This window comes from Palaemon carinicauda, chromosome 8 (assembly GCF_036898095.1).
Source record: "Palaemon carinicauda isolate YSFRI2023 chromosome 8, ASM3689809v2, whole genome shotgun sequence".
NCBI lineage: Eukaryota > Metazoa > Arthropoda > Malacostraca > Decapoda > Palaemonidae > Palaemon > Palaemon carinicauda.
Genome location: NC_090732.1, coordinates 13,961,796 through 13,977,528, shown reverse-complemented (window position 1 = coordinate 13,977,528; position 15,733 = coordinate 13,961,796).

Below are 15,733 nucleotides of genomic sequence, written 5' to 3'. Positions count from 1 at the left end.
CTAGCATTCAATAAAAAAAAAAAAATTGATTCTCAGAAATTGATGAATTTGAGACTATAGCCTAGCATTGGAGTCTGAGACTGTTCAGAGCAGCATATGTGGAATCACTATAGCCTAGCGTTGGGGTCTGAGGCCGTTCAGAGAACGGATTTTGATCAAGGTGAAAAATCTATTTTTGGGTGAGAGTGCCATGTCGTCCTGATGGAAGGGTTCCTTTAGATAGCCTTCTAAGGGATATTTGCTACAGTGATACTCACAGAGAATTAAACTGAAGGTCTCTAGGATTCTAACTCCTGGCGCGAGTATCCAAAAAAGGATATCACATAATATCAGGGGACGTATTCTAGATAAGACACATAGCAATCTTCACCCCGAATAGATTTAACTCTTTGATATAAGGGGGAAGAGTGGCAAAAGAAGGGGGTGCTGTTCCAGGTACCCGGTGGACCTCCTTGCCTACTACTACCGCAACGCCATTACTTTTCTTGTCGTTAAGCAGAAATGGCCGCAGATAAAGTAATTTGGGAGGGGTCAGCAAAACGGTGGGTCCATCAGGACGACATGGCACTCTCACCCAAAAATAGATTATTCACTTTGATCAAAATCCGTTTTTTGGGCTCAGGCCATGTCTTCCTGACGGAAGCATACTAGAGAATTGTATTGAAATTACTATTAGCTGTGGGTTTGTGTTTGTGCCTTCCACCTTGAATAAATTTCCTTATCTGGTCTACTAGACCTGTACATGAAATTTCAGAGATCTTTCATTTCCACTAAACTGGGAGCTGGTTTTGTGCTTCCTGCCCCCAGCAGAGAAAATGTCGATATCAACAATAAGGATTCAAGGTTTGTATTTCCGTTGGAATAAAAAGGGAAAACTTTTAAGCCTACCTTTTTTACTTACCTTGAAAATGTAAGTTCCGTTCCTCCAGAAATCATTATTGTGATTTCAAGATATAAGCCCTATACAGGGATTAAATAAACCTCTATTGTGTTTTATCAACTTATAACTGAGGGAGCAGTAATAAGACGCGAATACGTTTTAAGTATTTCATTATGCAACTAATTTATCCAATGTAGTTACAACAAAGTATGAATCTGATCCAGCATTACCACACATCAAAGTCAATATTTTCTCGTGTAGAAAAAATATATAAATACATTATTGGAATAACGCCACTCATTGGAGATGTGAAACCGAATCTATCTGACATGTTCAGATGTTCGGAAATGCATAAACACTGTGACGCAAACATTCACTCGGCACTGGTGTATTGGTCAGATATGCACCTGCATAGAACAGTATGTTAATCATAGCTGTGATCTGCACTAGAGGGTAGGTATACCCATACACCCGTTGCACTGTAAAGTTCCAAAACAGTCCACTGTTCATCGCAACACTAGACGACAGGTTTAATGACACTGCCCGCCGGTCGCCGCCACCACAAAGTGTTTTATTTCATGTACTTGCTTCGCATAATGTTTGTAGAAGACCCTGGATGATCTCCACCCACTGTATGAGCGGAGTCTTTCAAAGTCCGTATGTTGAAAGAAGTTCAACGAAGAAGCAACTTTCATCGGATCGTGACCAGCGGGTGTACTGTCAGGATCCGCTCTGCGAATAAAGTAGGTGAGCTTCGCTCTCAGTTGTCTTAAAGATGGGTTTGATCCTGAAGTTTCGCCTCTGAAGAGCTGTCCTCCCTTGAAGTTTAAAGTTCTTCGAAGATAGATTTTAAGACACTCTACTGGGTACAGAAAGGCATCTTCCTTCAATGGGCAGATTCTCCAAGGACCCCACCTCTTGGTGGGTAGCTCGTTCTTGGCAAGAAAGGCAGGATCAGGAAAAAGGTTCAGTTCTCCTGAGTCTAGGAACTGAATATGGCCTTCGTTTCTAGATAAGGCCACTATTTCACTAACTCTAGCCACTGAGGCTATTGCAAACAGAAAAATGACTTTCTGGGTTAAATCCTTAAGAGTACAATCCTCATTGTCTAGGTTCAAAGCATAGTGCCAGACTTTGTCCAAAGACCACGTGATGGGCTTTGGTGGGGCTGCTGGCTTGAGTCTAGCGCATGCTTTTGGGATCTTATTAAAGATTTCACCTGAGAGGTCCACCTCAAAAGCGTACAGAAGTGGTCTAGCCAGGGCCGATTTACAAGAAGTAATTGTAGTAGAGGCCAGGCCTTGTTCGTGGAGGTGTATGAAGAATGCAAGACAGAAATCTATGGATATCTCTGAAAGTTTCCTTGCTTTCACAAAGGACACCCATTTCTTCCATGATGATTCGTATTGTCTCCTAGTCGAACTTGACTTGTACTCCTCGATGAAGTCAACTTTATCCTTCAAGATTCCAAACTTTTTATTCGCTGCTAGGGCGAGAAAATCATGAGATGTAGGTTGCTGGTTCTCAAGGATGAAGCGTAGACAGTCGACTTCTGGACCAGTTGAGATAGCACTGGGTTTGGCAGAAGAAACAGCTTCAGTTTCAACTCTAGGACTAGAGGGAACCAATTGCTTTTGAGCTACTTGGGGGCTACTACTGCTGCTGTCCCTCTGAGGGATCTTAGCTTGTCTTAGCAGGAGATTGGTTGGTGGAAACAGGTAAATGCAATTCCACCTGTTCCAGTCGAGGGACATGGTATCTATAGCTTCTGCTTGAGGGTCCATGTTAGGAGCTACGTAATGAGATAGTTTCTTGTTGTCGCTTGTTGCAAAGAGGTGGATCTGCAGTTCTGGGACTTTTTCCAAGATGAAGGAGAATGAGTCTGCGTCTAGGGACCATTCTGTCTCTATGGGCTTTCGCCTAGATAGAGTGTCCGCCGTCATATTGCGGAACCCTCGTAGGTGAACTGCTGATAGGTGCCATCCCTTCCTCCTTGCCAGGTAGAAGATAGCTAACATCACATGGTTGATGTGGGGTGATCTCGAGCCTTGTCGATTTTGACAGTTTACTATCACTTCGTTGTCCAGGATCAATCTGATGTGGATTGATCTGCGAGGGGATAGTCTCTTCAACGTCAGAAATACTGCCATAGCTTCAAAAAGGTTGATATAAAATGTTTTGAACTGGCGCGACCAAGTGCCTTGCACTTTCTTGTCGTGAGAATGGCCTCCCTGTCATTCCAAGGAGGCATCCGTGTGTATCACCACTGATGGTTGTGGTGGTTGCAGTGGCATTGTCCGTGCTAGGCTCTTGGCTGTTGACCATAGCCTTGACTGCGTGCGCAACAAGGTCGGGGTCAACATTAGTTGATCTCTTCGAGCATTTGATGCGTATTTCCTCCAGACTCTTGATGCATCTTTCAAACATGCCTTTAGCACAGGGTCTGTCACTGCTGCAAACTGGAGAGAGCCCAATACTCTTTCCTGTTGGTGTCTTGAAATAATTTTGTGACGGATTAGTCTCTTGACAGATCCCGCTATTTTTCTCCTCTTCCTGGATGGAATGGTGAGGTGGTGTGACTTAAGTTCCATTGGATTCCTTGCCACTGGAACTGTTGAGCTGGAGAGAGACGAGACTTCTTGCAGTTGATCTTGAAGCAAAGGTGTTCCAAAAACTGGATCACCCTGTTGGCTGCTTGCAGACAGGTAGTCTTGGATGCTGCCCACACCAACCAATCGTCTAGATATGCTACCGCTTGAACTCCTTTGGTGCGTAGCTGTTGGATGATTGTGTCTTCTAGCTTCATGAATATCTTTGGGGCTGTGTTCAATCTGAAGACAAACTTCTGTAGCTTGAATCCTAGGTAGGAGGAGAAAGGGCAACTCATCGGGAGATACCAGTAAGCATCTGCTAGGTCTATTGAGACCGTGTATGCCTCTTTTTGGCAGAAAGGTTCTTATGTGTTGCAAAGTATCCATCCGGAACTTGTTCTCGATGAACTTGTTGAGTGGAGACAAGTCTAGAATGACTCTGGGTTTTTCTGAGTCTTTCTTGGGAACACAAAACAGCCTTCCCTGGAACTTGAGGGACTTCGCCTTCTTGATTACCTTCTTGTTTAAGAGTTCTGAGGTACTGTATATTCTTTCAACAAGGGAGTGGAGTGTTGGAAGGATTCTGGAAAACGGGGTGGAGTTCTGTTCCATTTCCACCTGAGTCCATGCGTGATTAGGCTGTGGGCCCAGGGATCGAAGGTCCAGCGATCCCGAAAGTGATGTAGTCTTCCCCCTACCTGGAACCCCTCATTGCTTGGGGGGTCCTGCGGATTTTTTTCCGCGACCACGTCCTCCTCGGTCCCGAGAGAAGTTACCTCCCGGGGAACTTCTCTTAGGACCTTTTCCTTTCTGACTGGGGTGAAAGGAAGTCAACTGCCTCTCAAAGGTAGGGTTAAAAACTGGTGACTGGGCTACCAGTTGTTGAGGGACCATCTGGAAGGTGGTCTGAGGCATCGTGGTCATAGTCATGGCGGGGAATTGTGCAGGTCTACGTGGTCTCCTTGCCCTTTTGTTCTTGGGCTGGGGACCTCTTTCCGAGGAAGATTTCCTTTTCGAGGTCATGCCCCACTTTTGGAGAAGGTTCCTGTTCTCCATCGTTGCTCTGACAATGACCTCTTGGACCAGTTCCTGTGGGAAAAGGTCTTTATCGCAAATTCTCGAGATAATCAGCTTCCTTGGTTCGTGTCTGATGGTTGTTGAAGCCAAGACAAACTCTCTATAGGCTCTCCTCGCTCTGAGGAAAGCGTATAGGTCTTTCACAAGGTACCCATGTAAAATTTAGCCAGGAAGATGAACATTATGTTGACCTGCACTCATTTCCAGACAGTTCTGATGAGAGAGGGAAGCCGCAAGTCTCTCCTTCAACTCCTGTTCCTTCCTCAGAAGATGGTCTGGCAACTTTGGGAGGTTCTCATTGAACTGTTGTCCTGCTATCTCTGGATCCAACTTAGAGACGGAGAAGGTTAGGTGGACATCCTTCCACTTCTCCTCGCAGGTAGGCAGTGCTAGAGAGAATGGCTTGCATTCCTTTAGGGTCGGACATGGTTTTCCCTCATCGACTGCCTTGACGACAAAGTCTATAGTGCTTTCTCCGTAAAGGGGAAAGAGATAAAGGAAGGAGCAAGAAAGGTGGGGTGCTTCTTGCTCAGTGCTGAGGCTTTGGAGTTGGTATATCCAGCTCCCTTCAAGGACTTCAGGAGGATGGCTTGCACCTTCTCGTGTTCAAACATGATGACCTCTTTGGGGACAGTTTCTTCTCGGGTCGCATTCTCGTCCCGCAGTCTCACATAGCAATCTGGATAGGCCGAAAAGTTAGGCCAGAACTCCAGGTCTTCAATTTGCTTGGTTCCCAACGTCTTGGAAACGAACAGTTTCCCATTCATCATTGGCATATGCTCCACATACCTCCAGGGATTGGTTTTGGAGCATGAGGGAGATCAGACACTCTAAGAGGCTTCTAAGAGGTGCCCTTGGTAGTTCTGAAGCGGTCCATCTTCTCCTGCAACAACCTTTACTGTTGCTTAATCGATTCCCGCATCGTCTCCTGTTCCCGTTGGAACAACTCCATCATTCGTTGAAGAGATGTCAGAATCTCTTCGTTTGCGTTAACCTGGTTAACAGGTTGGGGAGTTGGGGCCAAGGACATTTACGGCAGAGGTTGATATGCCGTCACGGCAAACTGAGGGTCGTCTGTTGCCGTTAGCAATGATCCTTCTTCCTCCACTTGGGGAGGGTCCACGTTTTTTGTCAGAGCCACCTTGCAGCAGGTACTGTTCGGTGTCAGTGGACACTTCTGACATCCTCTCTTGGTGGATGTCCATGCTTTCTAGTGCCTTGTTGATGTCCGAGTCAATCTTCAGTTGTATGAAGGGGGACCGGAGCTGTTCCTGGGACACCACCGCACTCGGCAGAGCCTTTGGGAATAGTAGGCACCTCATGGAGTCATTGGGCATGTATGGTCCTGGAGAGTTCTTTTGGAACCCTCTTACCCATTTGCGAAGGGTGTCCCTCGCTGTATCCCTAGTCTCTTGGGTAACTAGGGGGGGCTTCACCGAAGCCGTTGGCAAGCTGTGTTGAGCGGGTGGGGCAACTCTTCGGGTCCCAATATTTAAGGACTCCTATGACGACGCCGGAGGGGGTGTGAGTCCTGCACATCATGTGACCACAGAAGTCTTTACCTTTGTGGTTGCAGAACATCGATCCGCACTTCTCCATAGGGTCATCCTGTAAAGGAGAAATACTAATGAGTATTTTTGTTTTTTATATCGGCTGATATAAAAGCATACAGTTTTTAATAACAATAGTAATCACTATCGTTTATGGTGGCTTAGGATAGTAAGCTTGAAAGGAAATAGAAAAGACGAAAATCTGTATTTCCTCTCCCAGGCCATTGCCGAGACCTTCGTCAGTATTAATATTCAGTTTCTCTGATGGGGAGGATACAAGGTAGAGAAACTCTAGGAACTAGAGTTGGAGTTAGTAAATAGCTTATACTAACATTATCCACCTGTAGTATTATATTAATACCGTTCGGGTATTTTAAGTCCCTGATGATCAAGGAAAACCATCTGGGTGTTGAAGGAGTACTCAGCCTCAACAGAATATCATGGTCTCAACAATTGTCTGTGATAGGAAATACAGAGTATGTTAGAAAACATATGTACTACTGTATAGTTGTACACAGTAGTTTGCCGGCAGACACTGCCGGTGTTAGGTTAGTACCTGATGGTGCTAACCGATAGAGAGAGAGAAAGATTAAGGAAGGAGAGTTTCCTACTATTATGAATGAACATAACAGCTGGAAGTGTAGGAGGACTATAACACCGCCTACTGTCTCCTTACCGAAATGAAAGTTCCAATCGAAGGGGAAAGAATCTATCAGATTCTGGCTCCCCCCCCCCCCTCCATCCACAAAAGACCTGTCGTCGGCAATGAAGTCGGCGGCAATGAATGTGGATGGAAGCTCAAGGGAGAGCTGAGGACTTTCAAAAGTATGCTAGGTTTCCCACCGGAAGCCGTCAGGAGCCGTCTCAATCTTTCTCCAATATTATTCCCTTCCTGTGAAGGAAGGGAGTTAGAGGGAAGGTGGCAGAGACGGCAGGGTACCGGCAGGGTACCAGCTGGTAACGCAGTCACCCTAGCAAGCTGGGTTGACTGTCAGGATACCGGCAAAAGAATCTTGTGACGGCATGATGTAACTAAAGGACAGAGGGGGGAAGGGTTGAGGGTCTTATAGCTCATTGATATCAGAGGTGGCGGTAGGTATGCCGCCTCCCTCAAACAATAAACTGAAGAAGCATAGCTTCCTGTGCTGACAACATTGTCGACGGCAAGACAAGGGCAGCAAGAACTTCGTTCTACTCGACGGCGATGAAGATAGACAGCGGCTGCCGCCTGTAACAGCGGCGACACTCGGGGAGGGAGGAAGGGTTTAGCCTCTTCTCACTGAGAGAGAATGAATATCGTAACTTTTCTAAAGATTCTAGAGATTGTAATATCTCATACGAATCGAGAAGGAATGATAGGGTGAGGCTAAACAGGGGGAATTACTTTATTAACATATATATGAGCAAGAGTAGCCTTGTTCTGGTAGGAGCCCTGGCCAAGGTAATCGGTACCGCCGGGGTTCCCATCACGTACGAAAAGTAAAGTCACATAATAGGAAGATGAATAATTTTCATGTATGCAATATCACAGCTTGTATAATTTGCCTAATTAGCTAATATTATAGCTTTAAAACCGGGAATTGTCGCCTACTAGCTAAATAATATGTGAATATAACGGGCGACAGCAGTCGTAAGATGGCTGCCTCCGGTCTCGGCAACGCTCACCCAAACACACTTAAATTATTGGAATTTAACTGTGAAAAGGGAGACTAAAATTATACACAGGAAAGAATTAATACTCAACTTTCCAGATGACAAAGATGCTGGAGATTGCATGATGAAATTCCAAAACCAGTAAAAAACACCGGGCTAACGGGGAGCACAACACGCTTAGCAGGCTACTAGAAAAAGAATGGCGTCGCGGTACTAGTAGGGAAGGAGGTTCACCGGGTACCTAGAACGGCACCCCCTTCTTTTGCCACTCTTCCCCCTTACATCAAAGAGTTAAATCTAAACGGGGTGAAGATTGCCATGTGTCATATCTAGAATACATCCCCTGATATTATGCGATATCCTTTATTGGATACTCGCGCCAGGAGTTAGAAGTTGGAATCCTGGAGACCTTCGGTTTAATTCTCTGGGAGTATCACTGTAGCAAATATCCCTTAGAAGGTTACCTAAAGGAACCCTTCCATCAGGACAACATGGCCTGAGCCCAAAAAAGCATAGTTGGAATCACACTTGTCATTTCTTGTCCGAGGTCTTCGCCAACCTATAGCCGATTATAGCGAGCGAAAGTGTTGTAGCGTTACACTACGGCATGGCAGTTCGAGGAGCAAATGGGAAAAAGTTAATCGAAACCCATCAGCTGATATCATCATGGCGACAAGAAATTTTCTGATTGTTGCAGTAATATGTATTATCGGTATATTACGTGAATTGAAGAATTCTACAAATACCACAGGATGAACGAAGCAGTTTTTTATTATCTCTTGAGGCTTGTTGGACCCAAGATTGCCAAGCAAGAGCACGTACTATTTGCATCATTTGTGTTTACATATGACGTCATGTTTCTGGTTTATACACGCTGCTTACGGTCCAGTTGGGAAGCCAATATTATTATTATTATTATTATTATTATTATTATTATTATTATTATCATTATTAAATGCTAAACTACAACCCTAGTCGGACAAGCAGGATGCTATAAGCCCAGGGGCTCCAACAGGGGTTACAGAGGAAATAGCCCAGTGAGGAAAGGAACAAGGAAAAATGAAAAATTTTAAGAACAGTAACATTAAAATAAATATTTCCTATATAAACTATAAAAACTTTAACCAAACAAGAGGAAGAGAAATAAGATGGGACAGTGTGCCCGATACCCCCAAGCAAGAGAACTCTAACCCAAGACAGTGGAAGACCATGGTACAGAGGCTAAGGCATTACCCAAGACTAGAGAACAATGGTTTGATTTTGGAGTGTCCTTCTCCTAGAAGAGTTGCTTACTAAAGCTCAAGAGTCTCTTCTACCCTTACCAAGAGGAAAGTGGCCCCTAAACAATTACAGTGTAGTAATCCCTTGGGTGAAGTAGAATGGTTTGGTAATCTTCGTGTTGTTAGGTGTATGAGGACAGAAGAGAATATGTAAAGATTAGGCCTGACTATTCGGTGTGTGTGTGTGTGTGTGTGTGTAGGCAAATGGAAAATAAACTGTAACCAGAGAGAAGGATCCAATGTAGCAATGTCTGGCCAGTCAAAGGACCCCATAACTCTCTAGCGGTAGTATCTCTAGCAACAATATCTCCTGCTTTCCATTTTGGGCAACTGCTGGCAAAAAGTCTAGTGTGATTCAAGCCTAAGGGTGGTGCCGCTTAGTGCATGCTGAATATTTAACACATTAGTACCCTAACTTGTCCGCCAATAAGACGTGCATTCCAAAGCAAAGACTCATATCTTAATGCTCTAATTTGTGTGGAATGTCCATTTCTTACCCTTTGATTTATGAGACATCAAACTGCCATGGTGTCATACTTCGATCACTCTCCCTATTCTTAGTGATTCAGGAATACGTTCCCTTGTGATTGTCGCCTTTTCCCAACACAGCTTATTTTCGAACAATCTTATATTAAAGTATTATTTACAGGGATTTCAGCTCTCAAACTACAGGTTTTATACTTCCTTTCTCTGCGGATCTACATGGTCCATGAAACCAAATAACATAAAATGTGTGGTCAACAGTCACTTACCTCCTTATGTCAACTTCTAAAGAGAGTCACTCCACAAAACCCCAAGGTTTAGAAGTTTCGTTTAATAATCACTTTCTTCTGCCTCATGGTCTACTACATCCTCCCTGAAATCTATATAATTTTTTACTCATTATTTGTAAGGAGGAGGCCAATTAATGGCTTATTCAGCCAGCGCGTACTGGAAAACAACAACGACTTGGGAACTAATGATGTGTTTTATGATATATAGAAGCTATTTGCTGAGGATTTTTTTTTCATCTATTTTCCACCTTGTTTTTTCCTACCTGAAAATAACTGAATTTCAAATCATGGCTACTGCGAATTCTAATCAGAATGATTAATGTTTTATTTTAATTTTTTATCACAATTCATGTAGTTTATTTATTTCCTTTCCTCACTGGACTATTTTTTCACTGTTGGAGCCCTTGGGCTTATAGCATCCTACTTTTCCAACTAGGGTTATAGTTTAGGAAGTAATAATAATAATAATAATAATAATGATAATAATAATAATAATAATTATAATAATATAGACAAGAAGTGTATGAATTTGTTTTCTACGTCAGTTTTCTTGGAATTCAAACGTATTCAGCACAAGAGCTGTTCTAAGTCTTCTTACTATCAAAAAAAAAAAAAATAAATAAATAAATAAATAAATAAAACGATGGCTCCTTTTTTTTTTTTTTTTTTTTTTACGTGATCTTCATAAATTCTTCGATCATCAAGAAACATTTCTTCTGGCTCTAATCCTTAAAGCTAATGTTACACGAATCGAAGCACCACTGATTAGTCATATTTTTCTTTTCATTTGACGGATTTTAACTCATATGATAAGTAAATCTAGAGATTTTTTACGTCGTCAGACTTGATAACGAACAGTATTAGAGAGGATTATCAGCCTTGAAGCTGGGGTTGCGATAAACATGATTACGTGGATTTAGTTGGTATGATATCCCTCATTTGACATTGAACACGCAGAGACTTTTTTATTAACTGTACCAATAATTTTTACTGCGTATTTAGATTATGTTTTGTACTTTGTGAAATGCATGCAGGCAATTCTATCCAGTTGTAACTGGAATACTTCTTAAAAGTCATATAATTTCAAAAAGGATTATCTAGAATAAGTCTCATGCTTCATATCAGTTTTTACCCGTGATCTTAATATACCGAACCAGACGTATTATCAAGAACATTAAATTTCTTTTTATTTAGCTAAGAAATTCCAATAAGCTATAGCCCCATCATAAAATAACTGTTATCGAAATGTTTGCTGGTATCACAGATTACTCTAAGAGGGTTATTTGAAACATCAAGTTTTGCTCATTTAGCTTTCTGCTGTGTTCGTTATTCTGCTTCTTGCATCAGTTGTCTTTTAGAGATGAGATGCAGTGCGAAAATTCTCGACTTATACAATCCTGTTTGCAGAACAATGTTATTATAGAATAATGGTCATCGGAACACTTTCTACATGGAATTATCCATTTCTTTACATCGTGTTAATTCTTATCAAGTCTTAAAAATACGCTCATAAATTACCTTATAGTAAAAAGATTTAGCAATCGGTAATTTCGATTTAATTATCTATTTTATTCATTTATATAGTTGATGGTTTACTTAGCAATGCATTCATTCTACAAATCTATAAAAGTTTAAAGGTCACTCATGAGTGGCAGACAAAAGATAGTGACAATAACCTAGAGACTGACCATATATATATATATATATAGATATATATATATATATATATATATATATATATATATATATATACACACACACATATATATATATATATATATGTATATATATATATATATATATATATATATATATATATATATATATATATATATATATATACATACATATATATATATATATATATATATGTGTGTATATATATATATATATATATATATATATATATATATATATACACACATATATATATATATATGTATGTATATTTATATATATATATATATATATATATATATATATATATATATATATATATACACACATATATATATATATATATGTATGTATATATATATATATATATATATATATATATATATATATATATATATATATATATATATATATATATATATATATATATATATGATTAGTGGCCAAGTCCTCTCTGTACCCAAGATAGGATCAGGGAGGGCCAGTCTGATGACCTCCAGGAGGGATATTTCCAACAAGTTACTACAAACATAGATAATTACTGATATGGCTCTCAGCGCTACATTCAGAATGATGGTATCATACCAACAGCTTTGCTTAAGAATAGAATTTCCATTGGTTTGTTCCTCTCTTTAAAGTTCAGAAAATAAAGTTGGTATGGGGATATTAGTGTTCACTGACAGTTCTCCCTCCAACTGAATCTCTTTCTGCCTTTCGTAGAAATTATACGTTTATATATTTCGTCGGTTGTATGTTATTTATTGAAAAATTTAATAAAATATTTTATTTTATTTATTGAATATGAACCAACGCTGAGGTGTAATTGGGGGAAACCTGACAGTTGTAGGCCTACTAGATAGTAAAAAAAAAAAAAAAATAAAAAAAAAAAAAAAAAAAAAATAAACAAATATTCGACGTGGAGAATAAAAAAACTCCGGTTATGTTGGGGCAAAAAATTTATTTAAAAAAAAATCTGCATTAAGAGCAAGCATGTCCAATTTACTTTTGTTTTTTATATACTAAAGAAATGCACATACTATTCTTTTATATTGACAAACATTAATATATAAACTAGTTTCTGTTATAACAAAGAAAAAAACCTATTAGTATTCTACTAAACAATTCGTTACATTATGAAACTTAAGCAAATAATAATACTTTTACAATATCGACCACAGCTTTTATATTTCTGGAGTTTTCGAAAGTTAATCTAGTATCCTCTCGAATTCATAGAAAACGAAGAATTAATATTATGCAAAATCGAGAGACATTTTCAACGGGTTTTATAATTAAAACACATTTCTCTTTTTGACAATTAATTTTTTATATTGCTATGCGCTACTCTCATTTAGGTATTATAATGCAACGCCTCTCATCATTACTTTTTGTAGAAAACAATTATGATGCTAAATAATTATCAATCACTTATTTATTAAAGAAAACTAAAGAAAATATTTTTGACTTACTAAAGCTTTCACATTCATAGATTAATTTTCGACGTAACTCCTTTAGGCTTTCTTCGTCTCCTCGCGTGTCACACCACCACAACAACAACACTCGTCTTTAACTGACACTCTCCACAAAGCCTTCCATTATGGCTGAAAGAAGACAATCGAACACTTCGAAAGTCTTCATAAAAGGCTTCGGTTTGCGCCAACCAGAAAAAAATAGAAAAATGTGAAAGTACAACACAACTACTGAACAATCATTAGCCTAAAACGGAGAGGTTTGAATTTAAAGAGCTAATCTCAAAGAAGGTAGTACGTAAAGAAGGGAATGAGAAGCAGGGAATTATTATCCTTAGCTTTCCTAACAGTGATATGTTACTTATATAACTTATCAGTTTTTGGCACTCTCACTGCTTATTATATGTGTATAGATATATATAGATATAAATTTATTTAGCAATGATTTTTAAAACATATTGATAATTTAAACAAGCACCCTGGAAACATGCCAATGGCTGTGTGACATATTTCCCCGAATTTGTGTGATGCGAACGCACCCCTTCGGCATCTTTTGGTCTATACAAGATTTGACTATGGCAACTCCATTACTCTACTAACGTACTTTCAAGATACATTCTTGCTTAAGATTAAGAATTCCTTTAAGGCTAAGTTAATTTACATTTGACAATAAAGGCAATACATACATACATACATTTTTGTATACGTATACATAAGTGTCATATATATAATGCAAAGTACTTGAATCTTTGAGAAAATATAATTTGTTGTTAGAGGAGAAATTGATATATTTGGAACAAGTAGCTCATGCATCGAAAGATTATTTGATGATATTCCTCAGGGCGTCGGATCTGTAGATTTAACCTTGCATAAATTCCGTTCATTTCTTTAGAATACAAATTTGATATGGTTTTTTTTTTTTTTTTGAGTCCAAATCCTTTTATTCGTAATTTAGAAAAAAAGTTTTGATATACCACTTTGGGAGAGGTGACATATGACTACGAGCTGCGAGTGTGCAAGAGCCTGTGCGGCCACTGCAACAACAACAACAACGACATAAGACTAGGAGTCTGTAAAATACTAGATGGAAAGAGAGTTAAGGAAAAGCTTAGTTTAACTGCTTCGTTAATCAGAAGAAAGATCGAGGTAGTTACTATAGAGACATATTATAGTAACAGTGTCTATAGTGATTATGGATGCTGAGAAGCTTCTTAGTAATGATAAAAAAAATTATAATGATCATGATATCAACGAAGATGCTTTGCTTTAAATGACGATGATGTAAAACTGTACCAACAAAGTTTATGTTTCAACGAAGGTACGTTAACGAATATCTCTTTGTAATTATTGGTTGTTTCGTGTCATTACGTAAATAAATGAATTAGGAAATTTGATTTATATTCAACATGATCAAGCCTACTCTACGCACGAAATGATGAAACGAAACGAGAAAAAAGAATCTTGAAGGGGCCTAACCGTAGATGACTTGATGCATTATTTATCCTACATTCTAAAATTTGATCTTGATCCCGTAAGCAATTTATTTATTTAATATAGATAATTTACGTTTTAATAGCGTTTTTTATTGACGATATGAAATACCTAATAACACAAACAATAAGATATAAGAAATATGTCTTTTTATTCTATTTCTGAAAATATTCCAGTAAATTCGAATTCACAACACTTTTGAAGATATTTCAGTGATTAAAAAAAAAAAAAAAACGACTAACGGGGTTGAAGTTAAATCAACGTGATGAGAATACTTCTGAAGGATTTGAAGATCAATTTGGTGATTAAAATATTTACCGAAAACATACGAATGGCATACTAAATTTGACTACTGGAATATACATTTAATCCAGTAATTTTCATAATTATGCAGTAACTAGAACTCTTTAACTTCCCTAATTACAAACTTATATAAACTTCATTTTATGATTTTGAATTTAGATAAAAAAAAAAGGTACTTACAAGGTAAGTTATGAAGAGATACGATAATAGATAACTCGAATCTATGCTGAATGGAAACTTCATTGTATTATTATTATTAATAATATCATATTAATAATATCAAAAGAAACGTGAACGTTGAACTAATCTACTTAACTAATCAGATTTTGAAATTTCTGTAGCTAAAAATGTTAACTTGGTTTTACGGGATTAAGATCAGAACTATTTCACAACAGGTAATATATACAAAGAACTGACAGATACAAGAACTGCGTGCCATTTGACATGAAATGTTACTTGCGCACTTATATCTAACCACACAAACACGGAAGTACATTTATGCTCTCCTGTAGATGCACATCCCCACATTAAAAGTAATAAGACAGTTTAATGTACTCTATATTTATATTAGCCCGGTATGCATTGGACTGTATTTACACTGCACCAGATTCCTGGCGATTGTTCCAGAAATAAGTCACCCGGAAGAGTTCAAGCGGAAAGCAAAGAGAGAGCGCTTAGCCTATCGTGTTTGTTTCTCTATAGCTGATAGAAAATGCTCGTCTTGCAATCAAGTTGCTTCCACGTGTTTATATATATATATATATATATATATATATATATATATATATATATATATATATATATATATATATACATATATATATATATATAATATATATATATATATATATATATATATATATACATATATATATATATATATATATATATATATATATATATGTGTGTGTGTGTGTGTGTGTGTGTGTAAAATCTACCATTATAAGGCGTATGGTCTGGGTAATCCACATGATATATGGAAATATATGTGA